Here is a 16086-nt window from a genome sequence, read left to right on the forward strand (position 1 = left end):
ATAAAGAAAAAACTGTTTTCTTGATACTTCTATAACCATAATTCTATATTTCTCAGTGTACAGATAATTACCCTGTAACTTAGAAATTCCTAGGATTTTAAACGTAATATCTGCATAGTACTGAAAACAGAATATATAAATGTGAGGAGTGTGCATTGAGAAAACAGACTACTAAAGGTAGGTCTGGTTAAATATTCTCCAGTTGCTGGAAAAACTCTGCAGTTCCAAGTTGACCCCCGTCAATAGTTACTTTCCACAAGTTTTACTTGTGTCACACAACAGCAGGAGATAACCAGCCACGATTTAAAGGCTTCCAGGAGCTCTCCTGGCTGCCAATACCTTTCAAAGATGATTGTGAGCAGACACTGCTAGGTGTCCACCAGCTCTGTCAGCACTCATGGATGCAGATCATCAGGAACTTATAGAAGCATAGATGCATAGAACATCAATGCATAGATGTTCTCTAACCCAATTCTCCTTGACCACAGGAAAATCTTCCTTCCAATATTTCTGTACCCTGGTCTCTTGGGTCACAAATTCTTAAGGGCTGCTCTTGTCAGTGAAGACCAATGCAAAGATGGCATTCAGTAACTCTGCCTTCTCTGCTTCCTGTTGCTTATTAGCATTTCTGTCATTATCCTTCGCTTTCTTCTTGTTATTGATGTATTTGAAAACCATTCATTATATACTAAAAACCATTCACTTTAATAATGTTATTCAGAGCTTCGTTAACAGAAAAATATAGCTCCAACACTTATGGCTGGTAAGGTTTTTTACATCCCCTGCTTAGCAATTTGTCCTCACAAGAGCAACAGAAAAAAACACCAGCCCCAGTCTAAGCAACCCATATTCCCAGAGCAGTCTGGCTCACCAACAGGACAGCAATGGAACACCAAAGCATGGCACACCCAGAAAGGTTTAGGAATTGTCTGTGAGATACTTGCTTTACTGAGCAATTCTTCCTCTTCTTTTGGGACATTTCTCTGGAAAAAGACCAGGAAAAGGACTTCCTCATGGGTGTTTTTGTAGAAAAGTATCCATTCATAAAGGTACTGGATAGAAGACACTGATGTTATTATTATGATGCGTTACTCCATTCCGCAACACCATCTGGAATGACTTACTGTATGTTTGGTATTGGACCTTTTTTGTTTCTGATGAAGTATATGTTCCTTATTTAGTATATTTTCCTATTTAGTGCAGTCTACTGAAACTGCTGCAGTTTAATTCTACAAAAAAATCCATGGAAAAGGAGAACTTCTAAACCATTGCCTCAGTTTTTTTAGTTTGTGGGGTTTAGTTTTCCTGTTTGTTTTGGTTTGTTTGTTTGGTTGGTTTTTTTGTCTGAGGAACTTTTACTGTATAATAAACAGTTTTCATTTGGGTCATGTAAGCTCCCTCAGCTTATCTTGCAACAGTGAGCAAACAAGGAAAAGGAACGTGAGTTTTTCACTCTTCCATCAGACATGGCCTACATGAGCTATCTGAGTACATGGTGTGAATTATGTTTCAAAGCAAAAAGAAACTGAGGAAATTGGGCTTTTTGCAGTTAGCCTTGATCCCCTAGGACTGTGGACAGCTTTCATCGGTGGAGATGCTCTGGTAGTTTCCACAGGGACTGCAGAACTGCCCACCTTGGGCAAGTTCCCGAGCACATCTACCAGCCAAACCTGGCACAAACTGAGCTTTGTGATTCCTTTTTCCTCTCTGCAGCTCACCCAACCCTCCACAACTGAGGCAATCAGCATTTCTCTGCTCTACATGGTAGGTAGGGAAGAGACCTCAGCAGCTGTTAGGACACACTGATAAAAGTACAAGGGGAGGGCGAGGTGGGGGACAGCTGCAGGCAAAGCAGCCTGACAGCTGGAACTTCCCAGAAGGGCAAGTGCTGCCGCGGTGAAGAGACTATCAGGAGGGCGAGAGCGGAGCGTCGGTGCCTGTGTCCCGGGCACCCACAGCCCCGCCCGCCGCCATCTTCCCGCCTGCCCCCAGGCCGCCATCTTGCCCCGGGGCGCGCCAGGCGGTGCGCGGGCGGGGGGCGCCACCTGGCGGCGCGCGCGGGAGAGCGCGCGCGAGGAGGCGCGAGGGCGGCGCGGGGAGCGGCGGGGGCGCCCTGAGGGGAGGGAGCGAGAAGCGAAACTGCGTCAGTAATAAACGCAGCCTTGCAAAACTCACTCAGTCAGTAATAAACACCGCCTTGCAAAACTCAGTCGGTAATAAACACGGCCTTGCTGGGTGTTTCTGGTAGCTGTGTATTAGTTTTTACTGAATTAAGTGTAGTACCCAGAGAAGGAAAGGAGGAGACATCGCCCATGGTTGTAGATGATTTTAAATTAAATATTTTATGACAGCCAATGGGCTTTAGTTTGCACTTAGCAGATGGGGGTTGCAAATTTCTGTAAGCACCGTTTACTCCTGGAAACAGAGCAGCAACTCCCGAGTTTTGGCTCCCATATCAGACGTAGCTTCAGTTGTTTGGACTGGAGTATTTTAGTTGTCATTCAGTCAGAAAAACAATCCTGCAGAGGAAACCAAGAAACAAGTCCTGGAAATCAGGTGATTGTTGTGTGATTGGTAAATTCTTGGAAGGCATTTCTGGGTTTTTCAAATATAGTTAGTCATTCCCTGGAAAGCCTGATGTACCGTGTAGCAAGTTCAACATTTTGTGTATTTTTGAATATTTGTCCTTGTTATTTTTCTTCTGAAAAGTAAGGAAAATCAGTCTGCTTTGTTTTACTTTGTTTTGTTTGGACCAATAATTTGCCTTCTTAATTTTTTATTGCAAATTTTTGGTGGTAACACATCTCCTAATTTTGTTGGCTTGCGATGTGTTCTTCAAGCTGGTGTTGTCACTGAAAGAAAAAAGGCTGTGTGACATGCTCTTTGTTCCAAGTTATTTAATCCAACATGGTCCTGCATCTCTAAGCAGCCCCGTGCTCTTAAGAATCTGTGGGCTGTTAAGAATTATGTATAGAGTTAACATTTGCATCATGGGTACTTTAAGGTACTCCTACAACCAGTCTTGCAGCCATCATGTTGATTAAAGAAGCAATGAATTGTAAGAATTTTTAATACACTACTAGAGGTGTTTAAACCACTAGAGGTTTTTTTTTATTGTTGTTGGGGTTTTTTGTTTGTTTGTTTTTGGTTTTTTGGTTTTTTGTTTGTTTGTTTGTTTGTTTTTAAATTAGATTTCTATCATTAAAGTTCACAAAAGCTACATTTACTGGAAAGAACTGCATTTGTATTTGGGTTTCTGATTTTTTTCTCTGTTTTAATACTGAGGTGTTTGGTGTCGCCATAATATGTTGGTTATGCTTACTCTTCCTTCTCCAATATTTTGTATTTCTCAATCCCGATAGAAGATGAAGTTTATTTACTTATTGGCTGGTGTGGTTATGGATATGATTCTGGAATGGAAAAATATCCAATGGATATGATTCTGTATCCACTTTTACGTATCTCCAATAGAACTGCACAAAATTATGTCTCCCAGTTTACATTTTTAAATTAAATGTTTTTTATCTCCCTGTCTGCAATGGCTTTATTGGCTACTGCTATTACAAACCTCAATGGAAAAATTTTAGTTCCTTGCCTTCTTCCCAATGAGTAAATGTAAGTAACAAGGGAATAGAATAAGGTGTCATATCAGTGAGAGCTGGAAGTGCTGTTGATTCATAATACCAAGAAAGTTAGTGGAGTTCTGTTAATGAGACCAAAAGAGAAAATTTCCTAGTAATTTTCAAGTTCCCAAGCTATGCGGAATTCCAGTCTGTTTCAGCTGCAAGCATCTTGCTGCCCAAGGACTGAATTAATACTCTCACCAGGTCTCCTTGTGATCTGGTAAGCAGGGAAGAGAGTTTGCTCTTAATTCAGCACTGCTCACAGTATGTAATTTCTTCTTAAAAAGCAAGACCCAGAATTGATATGAAATTACTAAGTAATACATCACCTGAAGCAAAAAGGACTCTTGGAAAATGTCTAGGACTGCAGCTTGAGCTCTTGTAGGGAAAAAAAATGGTGAGTTTCACAGGCACTAAAAACTGGATTCTAAGAAGCATTAAGGTAGATAAGAACAAACACTTACTGTTTGTGCAATTAATACCCTAATTGGAAGCAGGAACACCTGATTTAAAATCAATATGGACATCCCAGAAGTTGAAAGTTTTGCTAAGAATCTCTGGCATTTGAACTAATATTTTAGAAAAGGAACAAGGGGATTGTATTACATACTGAATTATATTTAATGCCAACGCACAACATCTGTCTGTAAAAACACATGCACACATCTGTAAGGAGTCCTATTTATTCTTACTGTTATTCTTGCTCTATAGCGTGACTAATTCTTAATGTGTTGTTGCACATAGTTTCTTGAGAGTAAACTCAAGGGTCAAATACCTAGTCATTTTTTACAATTCATGAGTATTTCTAACCTGAACATTTTCTTGCAAGACTTGCATTGAATACTAAAGTTTTTGTAGGAATTTTAAAAAGTTCAGTGTGCAAAGACATTTTGTAGTTCTATAACATATCTCACCTTAGAACTGAACAGCTAATACAGCTCAGCATCAGTCAAACCTTTGTAACATATTTTTTCCTAATATCTAGTTTGTGATTTAGTCATCACCCTGCAGCCTTTCTTCAAAAATAGAAAAGTTGAAGGGCAAATTACAGCAAATTACACTAACATAGATCAGGTCTAGGACGGTTAGAACTATTTCTCTGGTGGGCTGGCTAATAATATTATATTAGTACTATGCCGTCTGCATTTTCAAGTTGCAGAAAGTCTTGAAAGTAGCCCACCAGACCATTTGAAATCTGTACTAATAGGGATACCAGTTTTCTCTAGGTTTTCACTTGGAGTATTTTAGTTTCAGTCACCTAGGTCAGTGGTAACAGCCTCTGGATATGTTATTTTCCACCTCTCTGTTTCTTTTCCCCAGTGAGTTTTGGCGTGTTCACATTTAAAGATTTATCTCAGTTATAAACAAAGATCCTTCAGCTGAGACTAGGATATGAAGTTTTTAAACTTGAGTTTTAGAAATGGCAACCCTAGAGATTGAAATACCAGGATCATTTAGTTAGAAAAAAAAGGGAAGCAGATAAAGTGTAGCTTTCTTTGCAAGAGCGTTGAGTTCTACTTATGGTAAACCAGCATCAGGCATTTAAACGTCCCACTGTAAGAACCATCATAAGAAAGTTTATGTTAAATTGTCTGCATGAGTGCAATAAACTGCTTCCTTGGCATTATTTCGGGAGGGATTTAGTAGAACTGTACTACTATCACCGAACTATGCTTATACAGAGGTGAAACATGCCATGACACAGTTTCAATAGCAGCCAAATTACTACCCTTTCCAAGTACTGTTGTTTTCTGTAATTAAAAGTGATGAGTCTGACCTATTTGTTCTGGGTTTTTCCCCCCACCCCCTCTGGGACAAAGGGTTTCATCTGTTTGTTTTCACTCTGATGCCCCAGGAACTTCAAAGCAAATCATAAAGGGTTACCACCTTCCTGCCTCATCTAGTTACTGAAATTGCCCTAATTTTTTTATGTATCCCAGCACTTCCTAGCTCCCCTGTAAATTCACTTTCCATTAAAGTGAAAATCAGACACATATATCCCTTCCACAAGTCCCCATCTCCTAGAACTCATTTTCCTAATTTCTACAGAAAATGGCACTTAGAGTAGGTGCTGCTGACAATCTCTTAAGCAGGTTACATCTCTCTTTTTCTTGCTCTTTTCCTCAGCTAAGTGAAACAGTTTAAGAAGAATATATGAGTGAAATTCATGAGACCTGAGCCAAAAATTGAGGTTTTTAAAAAATATATTACCTTTTTTTAAAGAAAAAGTTTTTGGATTAGAAAAATACTGGCAAGTGAATTTTAGAAGTACCTTTAATCACATTTTGAAAGAGAGTAAAAAAATGCTGAGAATTAGTTAATCCTGGCAATTGTGATTGGCTATATTGCCCCCATAATTTAGCAGAGTAATAAAGTCCAACTATTAATATAAAGAGAATTTAGAAATTCAGTAAGTATTTGTAGTGGTATAGTGATGCATCTGGGACAACTCTGACAAAACTGATTAGCTCATGGAGTAGGAAACAGTTCTGAAGGTAGATGCTTGAAATATGTTTTTGTGCTGCATGCCTGCTGTAGTCTAGGGAAGGAGAAATTCAGATAACAGTTCTGAAGCCAGCTTTTGAGGCTTTTGAGCCAGATGGGCCCAATAGAAGGGCCCAATGCAAACTGAGATGCCTCATCATTCTAATTTGTCTGAATACTATATATCTATTATAAAACAATTTTTTTCTTATAATTTATTCTTGATATCAGTTTTCTTTCATTCAGCACTGGTATGAAACCAGGGTGAAAAAATTGTTTCTAAAGAATTCACCTTTTTGGTGATATTTCTTTCGTATGTCTCTATCCATGAGTATTGTTACCTTTAACAAGTGGGACATGATTTGCCACCAAGGCAGAATTGGAGTTCTACAGCAACAATAAAGGAATGTTACATATACAGAATCCTGTATATGTTTGTATATATCCTGTATATGTTTGTGATCCCTGCCACACTAGGACTAAAGAAGTTAAATAAATGTATTCTTGAATTAACTAAAAGTATTAATAGAAGTGCAACTTCTTGGCCAGTGAAAACACTACAAAACAGACTGTTAAGAATTGTAAAATTTAGCCTGTCTAAATCAAAGTTTTTGATCTTTCAAAAAAATCATTCCAGAAAAATGATAAAATTATGTCTGTAAAGATGTTGCTTTACCAGAGTTTCCTACTATGATCATGCATAATCATTGTCATCTTTGTTCCCAATTTTGATTTTTCTCTACATATCAGGTAGAAACTTGTGCTCTTTTGCCTTGCTTAAAACACATATAATACAGCTTGCTTGAATTCTGGCAGTTTGTGTGACAGCTGAGACTTCTGTTGTATTAACAAGTGTCTTTTTCACTATTTTTTGAAGTTCTCAGACAAGACAATTCTTCGAGCACACCCTAAAGCAAATGGGAGACTGCACTCACTACAAGAAGGCATGCAATAAGAAATATTGGTGACTGTTCTCATGTAAGACAGAGATGAAGTGCTTAATGGCATTACAAGGGGAGAAAAGACATGCTTGTCTTTTTTCATTTCAGACATCTAATGAAGGGTAAATATATGTGTGTATAAATATATATCTCACAATTATGAGTACTACTCCCCCATTCCTTCCTATCGGTGAAGATTCATTCTTCCTTTAAAGTCCTTTTGTCCTTCTCAATTAAAGCAGGCCAAACTGATGATTGACACCTTTTATTGGTGGGGGAGGCAATGAACTCTGCCCCTCTGCCTTCTTCTTTGCTTGCCTGTCAGGTGCCCTCCTGCATAAATTCTCACTGCTGTTCCCAGTACTTAAGAAATCGCAAGGCCATTTTGCACTCTCTATTGTGCCAGCAGCATTCAGAAAATCTGTTGTCTCTCAGCTAGTTTCCTTTCACAATCCAGATTACCATTCAGAAAAAAGAAGACAGTAGAGCAGAGCACTTGGAGTATGTCTGCATCAGATCAAGGTCATTGTCAGCCCAAAAATCTAGTGAAACACATTTGTTCAATGCAGAGGTACAAGGTCTTTCCCACTGTGAAATGCCAGGTAAACCTTTCTTCTAATAGCTCTGCTCTGTGATCCTGCTGCTACTCCTTACTTCACTTGCTTTAACCACAAAAATTACTGCTATTTAAATTAGTCTAGAATGCATATAACCTGTAGAACTGATGGTCATCCAAGTGTAGACAACTCTAAAATAAATTTTCTTTCTCTCTGTCTTCTTCCCAGGCTGTAACATTTATACCTCAAAACTTTCGCTAGGCAGACTTATAAAAGCTGGCTAACTGAGGTTTCTGCACACAGTTACAAAACATGCATTACAATGATCCATACATGGTGTGAGTATGTTATATTATTTTCTTATATATCATAACTGCTTCTTTAAACAAAAGTGCCTCCCAAGCAGACAGGATTAGATTGAGAAGTGTTGCTTCTTGAGAAGGCTAAGGTCTCGCCCAGTGACTACATGCTCTGGACATAGAGTAATGAAGTAAAATGGTGATGCTACTTATAGATCATGTTAATTTCATGGTTGGAACTGAAGGTAATCTCAGACTTCATTAAGAGATAGGAGAATACTGTGCGTGGGACTAGAAATATCAGGTTTTGGTCCTAGTCATTATCGTCCTAATCATAATACACAGAGATGTAGCTACTTCATAGAATCTTCCTGTCTCAGATTTGGCAGGGAGAGGGTTGAAGCAGCAGGAGGTGTAAGCTGGTTTGAGAATGAAACCTATGTGTTGGGTATTTATTAAACTACTGATACCAGAGAGGAAACAAAAACACCCACTGATTTATTTAAGAGAATGATCTTCTTCTGTTTACCCAAAGCCACACAAGTAATTTTCTCTTCGGCTTTATGATAGCCACAGCTTCCCAATGGAATTCCAATTTAAATCTCTTACAAAATCAAGAGCACTTTCAGGGGAGAATTTGACCTGAGGGAGGCAGGAGAACTGGACGGACTTGTTAGCAGTCATGTGATAAAAATAGTCTTTTCATTAGCCCTTCATGAAGTGCAGAGATTGCCTTGAAACATGCCCTACCTAGTAGCAGAAATAGCCAACCCAGAGATAAAAAGCATCCTTGTGCTCAAATGAAAAGGGAAAAGAAGACCATAAGATATCCTATGACAGTCTTCCTAATGAGTTTCTCACAGGTCACCATTTAAAATGGCATCCTTTTCTCACCAGCACAAAAGCACCAGAGTACCCTGGAAAGTCAGGTTCTCATGCACACTTTCTCCCCTTAAATGCAGGCTACATTAGTATCAGTTGCATTTCAGGGTCCCCAGAAGTTAGTCCCTTATAGCCCATGTGTTTATATGCAAAAAGAAAAATGAGCAAGTCTCATGATCCCTGGGAAGCAAAACTTCAGGAGTTGAGAGAAGAGCAGTTTCTTTCCTGGTTTTTCCTATACTGCATATCTAGTTCACCTACCATGTCTGCAGGTAGCCTGGTTCTTTAATTCCCTGTTTGACAGTGGTAAGAGATTTATCCTACTTCACACTTGGAGGGCTAAGAATTTTACGGTTTGTTCTTCCAAACATGTTACTTGCATCTCTAAACTTTTCCATGAAGTGTGGAACAGTTTATGCAGCTTCCATGGGATATAAAGACTAATAAGGTAGGTTTTTCCTTCCCACTGAAGTACTGAGAGCAAAATATATATAAGTTAAAGGTCATCTCCTCTTAATGGAATAAGCACCTGGGGCATGAGAAGAAGATATGTCTCATCATTTTAATGACTAGTGAAAGAGTGATATTATGATCCAATACAACACTTGGTCATGGTCAAGCATTAACAAAAACTTATCAGTGGTAAAACATTAAAGTGCCAATATATATTTTATAAAAATATCTAAAACCACAGCCAGTCTCAAGCAGATACTTTGAAGTGGGGGTGTGATATGAAACTGGATATGAAACTAAATCAGTTATGACACTGTTTATTTTAAAATACTATTGAAACCACTGATTATCCAAAGATAGTGATAATGTCTGTGTTTGAAGTTAATGATATATAGCATTCTGTCCTGTCTTGATAAATTTCTACTGAAACAGAAAGAAATGAAAATATTATCTTTTTTGTAAATAGTAAGTCCTTTACAAAAATCCATATTTGCAATTAGAAATAGTTTGGCAAAAGATACTGTAAGAAGGTTATCTCTGTGAGGTTTTGAGCAATGCATTTACATTTTCCTTTTTTGCTAGAATTGCAAATTTTTTATTGCAGACTTACTCCTGAACATTATTTATATATTTTTTTTTTAACACTTATAAGTTTTGGTTTTTTTCCCTCCAGCATTATAGCTGAGCTATCCTTGTCATTGAGCAAGCACAGAGTGCTCCACGAGGAAGGGATATCCGAGCAGCAAGGCAAACAGAGTGCCATCACCCCAAAAAAGAGCCAGTCTGCAGTGCTAATGATGACAGGTCTATAGATAGTCTTCAGCCAAAAGTGGAGATTAACAGATGAATGAGTGATGGTAACAGATAACATGATGATGAGATAAATCCAAGGTCAAGCCAGGAGGTCAAATCCATGTGGATTCAGATCAACAGGGTTCCTAGCCAGGTGTGGGCACAGGTGCAATATAGTTCTGGCAGAAAACAAGTGTGAGAGCCCAGCCTAATTCCCCAGCAGATCCTGGAGAAAGGTGAGAAGTCCCTGTAAGGGCTTTTCAGGCGACACTTCTGCATGTGGCTTCACGGCTGAAGAGCTGTGCTCTCTGTATTGGCCATGAGAGCAGCTGGGTAGCTTCCAGGAGAGAGGGGCATGCTCAGGGAGCATAGCTGCTTAAAACCCATGTCAGGATTGTGTTTCCTTTTTATTATTCGCTTTATACATAATATATAAAAATTAGATTTTTTTTGTGAACTAGGTATCAGCAAGCTGTGTGGAGATTCAGTGAATATCAGGACTCTGGTTGCTATTTATGTCTTTGAGAATCTCTTTTTGAAATTTTAAAAACCAGGAAATTATTTTATAGGAACTAAATTGTAAAGAAGGTGAGGGTCTGGAAGAAATCTGTAAGATGAGAAGATACAGCTCAAGTCCTAACTAGTGTTTGACAGCAGAGCACTGAAATACTTTATAGTGTAATCATCTGACATATGCTTCTTGACAACCAGACTACACTAGAAATCATTAAGGATTCCACTTTGGAGTGTACTCTCTGAAGGGAGAGGGATATCAAAAAAATAGGAGAAAAAGCAATTAGCAGTAGACCTAGACAATATAAAATTGAGCTAGTGGAAAATAAAAAACTCTTTATAAATATGACTTCATATGCTCACATTTCTCCTTGCAGTAGGTTCTCAAGTTTTCCATTCTGGAACTAGCACATTATTGTGAAAAGCAAAGACATGTGCCAGGAATTTCAGTTAAAGTGAGTCTAAAAAAATCAGATGGTAGTTGCATGTGGCTACAAAGGATACCTTATTTTATTCCCTACAGGTATGTCACATAAGGTATTTGGGTTTCAAATCAAACCAGTTTTATTTTCTGTCTTTCCTTTCAGTGACCATTTAAGCTACTATTTTTTGGGTTACAGCTACAATTCTAGTGGTAGATTGATCTCTGGGTAAAGAAGTTCCCGACTGCCCAGTGTTTTCTGACAGAAGAAAGTCATGTCTGACTTCAGCAGCAAAAGTAATGTAGCAAAAGTACCAGAGAATCCTGAATAGCAGAGAAATCTTTTCAGGTTCAGTAGCACACAAAAATCTTATTCTCCCACTAGACTACTTCTGTCAATTAGTCAATCACAAAACATTCTACAAAGTGGCATTATGCAAAGTGAAGTTTTACTCCACTTGAGGCACAGATTAAAAAAGCTTATTGAGACAAATTCTCTATCAACAGAAAGCATGACTTTTACGTTTCTCTATAACTGACATGTATTGTAATTACAGAATGAGAGTGTTTGCATGGTAGTGATCCCAGGCTGCATTTGCAATCAATTGTTTGCATACAAAACTCCATGGACAAAGTGTTAATTCATTCAACTTCAACTGTTAAAACAGTTGAAATATCTGTTTTTATTTGTTGTTGTTGTTGAATCTGCCTTTATTCCCATATTGGGTTACAGAAAATAGGATGATCCTTTTTTTCCTGTGAAGAAATGAGAGAATACATTTGTGTAAAGTATCTTGATACATAGTAACTGTCAGAAAGCAGAGTGGTGGAGACTTCGAGCATTTAAAAAGGATACAGAACAATCTAACTGTTCTTTGTGTAGCTGGGATCAGTATTGAACTGAAATTATAGCAAGATAGAAGCTAGTGGGGCTATAGAGAAACCCTTCTACCAAGGAAGTGTACTGAAGCTTGGATTATACCACAAAGGAAGGGCTAGAGGCTCCATTTCCAATGATTATTAAAAACAGGTTAGGCAAACATCTCTATAGCCTGCCATATGCAGAAATTATCATGACTTGAGGAAAGAAAATAGTCTGGATCTCTTTTTCTTTTTTGGATTGGTCCAAAGAAATTATCAATAAGGCTCAATGTTCCTTCAGTTAAGAGACACCCTGTCTTGGGGAACTCTCAGTGTCTCTTAGGAATTCCTGATCATATCACATCCTAGAAACGTGGAAGCAATTGTGGCTTATAAGGACATCTTTCTGGTGGAGAGAAGGGCTGTGTGCAATGTCCATAGATGTGCAATACTAATCATACGTAAAAATATGATCTTCGGAAAATCATTGAAGAGTTCTGGAAGAAGGAATGACTAATACAATGAGAAGTGATAAGGACAGGAAAAACTTATTCAGGTAAAAGGCAGATTTCAGTTGAATGCCACTACTACCAGTGGAATGACGAGTGTATCTGAGGATCATGATGCAGGTGAAGAAGACATACAGCTGCTGTATGTCACTATTACCCAGCTCCTCCAGTAGATCTTAAGAGCAGCCAGGGTTTCTGTTCTTACGCACTGTAACGTTTCTGCGTGTGTGGGAGGACTGAAAGATGGGAGGAATTTGAGAACATCAGTAATGTTCTGCTCAGCTGGAAAACTCAAATTATTCTGTGCTGAACTGGACCCACTCTTCTTAAGCCTCCCAGGCAGTCATCCTGACAAACTGAAATTCATTCTCACGTTCTCAGACTTGCTGAATGCCCTTTGAACAGCTGCAGCATTGACATGCTATATTACAGTATCAGAAACACAAAGATTTGTTCAGGAAAATCCCTTCTGCAGAAATCTATATTAAGTTATGTACCTAGGCTAGGATTTTCTAAAGTTTAACCTGGATTACTTTGGAAATAAAATTCTTGGTGGCTTTTCTGAGAACTGAGTCCCTTTTTTCTTATCCAGTCTCTTTGGAGGCTTTCAGTCATATATTACATCAAATAACTAACATCACCAATATTTTCAGTTAATGACATATTCACTGTTACCTGTTACTTTTTAACCTGTAAGTATTTTCCTTGCAGGATTTTAGATTATCATTATTCTCTCTTCTCTTTGGAAGAAGAAAAATTACATATTGTTTACATCATGAAAATTCTACAATGTTTGGTTCTTTTCCAGAATAGTTCATGTACTGGTCAATTGTCTAAACAGAGAACAGTCTTATTCTTAAGGAAACATGTTTCTTCTTCAAGTCTGTGACGTGTCCTGGGTGACAGTCTTCATACAACCTGGAGGAAGTATACAAGATACTTTTCATTTCAAGTGTTGATGTATTTTCTAACATTTTTGAAATAAACTAAATATTTAGACTTGTTTAGTGACGCAGACCAAATCCAAAGTACAGCAGCAGAACAAGCCTTCCTATGATGCATCATGAATTAGAGTTAACCTGAGGAATGCATCTATAAAAGCATTCATTTGTTCAGTATTCCCAGTAACCTGAGAGTGCAGGGAAAATTACCTGCCATCTTCACCAATTAATACCACATGCTTTTTTGAGCTTTCTCTTAGTTTCTGAGGTTTGTACAACATTGTGGGTGGTCATCAGAATAAGCAGTTTCTTTGCTGTAATTTTCACTGGCTGTAGTTACCTTTTTTGCTTTCCTACTGCCTCCCTGCTCTGCTCCTTTGTGTACGTATGTAACTGCTACTTCTGCTGTAAGTAAACTGCCATCAAAGATCAATCAGCTAACATTAACCTTTCAGATCTTTGAAAACCAATGTCATCACTTCTTTCTTTAAGGTATGATTACTTTTTTTTAGCTTAAGACCTCTTTGAAATTGTCTCAAGCTTTCAATATTTTGAAAAATGTATTAGAGAAATGAAGAGGTACTGCAAAGGTAAGTCATGGTGTGTGTGCAAGGCTCAGGATCTTGCTTACTGCTCTCCAGCATTTCTTCAGACCACACTTTATTACCTGTTCAGATCTCCCAGCAGTACTGGGAGGGCACTCCCAGACGTACTGAGGGCACTCAGTACCTCTGAAACTACGAATCTACTGTGCAACTTCTTATGTTTAGTCTTTTAATTAAATAATCTGTAATTCTGGAGAAACTCAGGTGTTATTTTTTTAATCTGCTAATCCAGGCTCAGATGAAGTGTAAACCTCACTGAACCATATGAGCTCACATGTATGTTACTTGAATAAGTGTTTGCAACAAGAATGATTAGAAAAAGACAAAGGGTGGGAGGAAGAAAACACTGAATCCTTTTAAGGTAATGCATAATAATAATTGTCATAATCATCATCATCATCATAGCAGTTGTAACCAGATCAGGCTTTTGATTCAGTTGTCCAGTTCATTCCATAAACAAAAGAAAGCTTGGAAGACCAGCATCATGAGAAGAGAACAAGAAGCCCATGCTGAAAGGCCTCTTTTTGCACATGTAATTGTTTGCTTCAATGTGGATTTACAAGATAAAAGTCAACACCCTTTGTCTGTAAGGCTGCATTACACACGTCAGCAAGACCCTTTTTCTACAGGCTGAGAATGCATAAACAAATTATTAGGGCGACCCAGCGCAGGTGTGATCACTTCTTGTGCTGTGGTACTGTGACCACGCGCCAGAGCCCTGGAAATTTCTTGTGGCTGCGCAGTGCATCCCTCTGCTCTTGGGCAAGTGTAGAAGGCCACCATCTGCTGCTCTGAACCCCCTGGTGAGAACCTGAAATTGAGCAGGTTTTGTGCTGCGCTACTGCTCTCTACTCCATTTGCAGCAGTTTGTGCATCGAGAGAGGACTTTTCTTGCACCAGACCGTGCGCTGTGGGTGCATCAAGAGGAGCCTTTCCTTAAACCAGACCGAGCGCTGTGAGTGCATCCGGAGGAAGCTGTCCCTGAGCCAGACGGGACGCGGTGGGACCCTGCCTGCCGCTGTGCTGCTGGAAACCACTAGAGAGCAGCGTCAGAGTGCTCTGGCCAAACCCAGCAAACGCCGCGGGCAGGGGAAGCTGTGCTGGTCCCAGTGAGAAAAGCACTCGGACTCCATGTCGTTTAAAATTATTTTGGAGCTTTCATTGTAAGATGAGAATAGCATGGAAAATCTTCTATCACTGTAGATGCTAGGAACCTGGAGCGGTTCCTATCATTGAGCATTGAGCGGCATGCCAGCCCATGCACAGGATGAGCATACTCTGCATAAGTGAGTTTTACATGCTAAGAAGTAAAGCTGTAGCTACTGATTTCACAAATCACAGCACAGTCATCATGAATATGCTAAATGGTGTATTTGGAATGCCATAATTTTTAAATGTCAAATAAACCCTGATAGTGGCTTTTGAATTTTTGTTTGGGTTTTTTTGTTTGATTGATTTGGTTTTTTGTGTTTGGGTATTTTTGGTTGGTTGTTTGCTTTTTTGGTTTGTTTGTTTGCAGTTTTAGGAGGGGTTGTTTTGGGTTTTGGTGGTTCTTTTGTTATGGCTTTTTTGGGGGTTTTGTTGTTGTTTGTTTGTTTGTTTGGGCTTTTTGTTTTGTTTTTGTAACTCAATATCCTTGTCCTGCTTGCAAGACAAGAACCATCTGGAAAATTTGAATGTCAGAATAAATAAATATTTTCAAGGATATCTGAGTCTTTCGTCACACTAATTTTTGTTTTGACTTACTGCTGCAAATTGCCATCCTAAAATACTTGAAAGAATATAGGTGGCAACTTTTGTTTAGCAATATTGTATCTGTTGTTATTATTTGCTACAAATATTTCAAAAATTTTACATAAGTTATACTATTATTGAAACATCAACAAGAATGCATGTTTTTAACAATATCTAAAGTTCTCTTGGTCATAAATTTTGAAATATCTTTATTTTGCCTCTGTTGCTTTCATAGTAGAAGTTTTTGTTGTGCTAATTACTGAAATGGAAATAATGTCGCTTAACGGACTGTCTGAGTACAGTCAGCATAATATAAATACATCTGTAAACATAAAGTGATTTGATAATTTTTATTTCAATCAGTAGAAATGACTTGTTTTGGGTTGTTTCTTTTTTTTTTTCAGATTAAGAGATCCTTTGAATAGAAGAAGCCAAAAACTCAGTGTTATTGCACTAAGCAAGTCAAGCAGC

At 38.5% G+C, this 16086-nt stretch overlaps 1 long non-coding RNA gene across 2 annotated transcripts; it reads left to right on the plus strand.

The window, feature by feature from the left end:
- The first annotated feature begins 2109 nt into the window (after window positions 1-2109).
- On the plus strand, window positions 2110-14846 carry LOC135290972 (uncharacterized). 2 transcript variants are annotated; one of them, XR_010353811.1, is made up of 6 exons: window positions 2110-2556; window positions 6985-7170; window positions 7506-7650; window positions 7834-7943; window positions 9913-10364; window positions 10493-14846. It is a non-coding gene; the product is annotated as an uncharacterized LOC135290972 (long non-coding RNA). The 2 variants fall into 2 exon arrangements; XR_010353810.1 differs by having other exon boundaries at window positions 9913-14846.
- The last annotated feature ends 1240 nt before the right edge of the window (window positions 14847-16086 follow it).

Source organism: Passer domesticus, chromosome Z (assembly GCF_036417665.1).
Source record: "Passer domesticus isolate bPasDom1 chromosome Z, bPasDom1.hap1, whole genome shotgun sequence".
NCBI lineage: Eukaryota > Metazoa > Chordata > Aves > Passeriformes > Passeridae > Passer > Passer domesticus.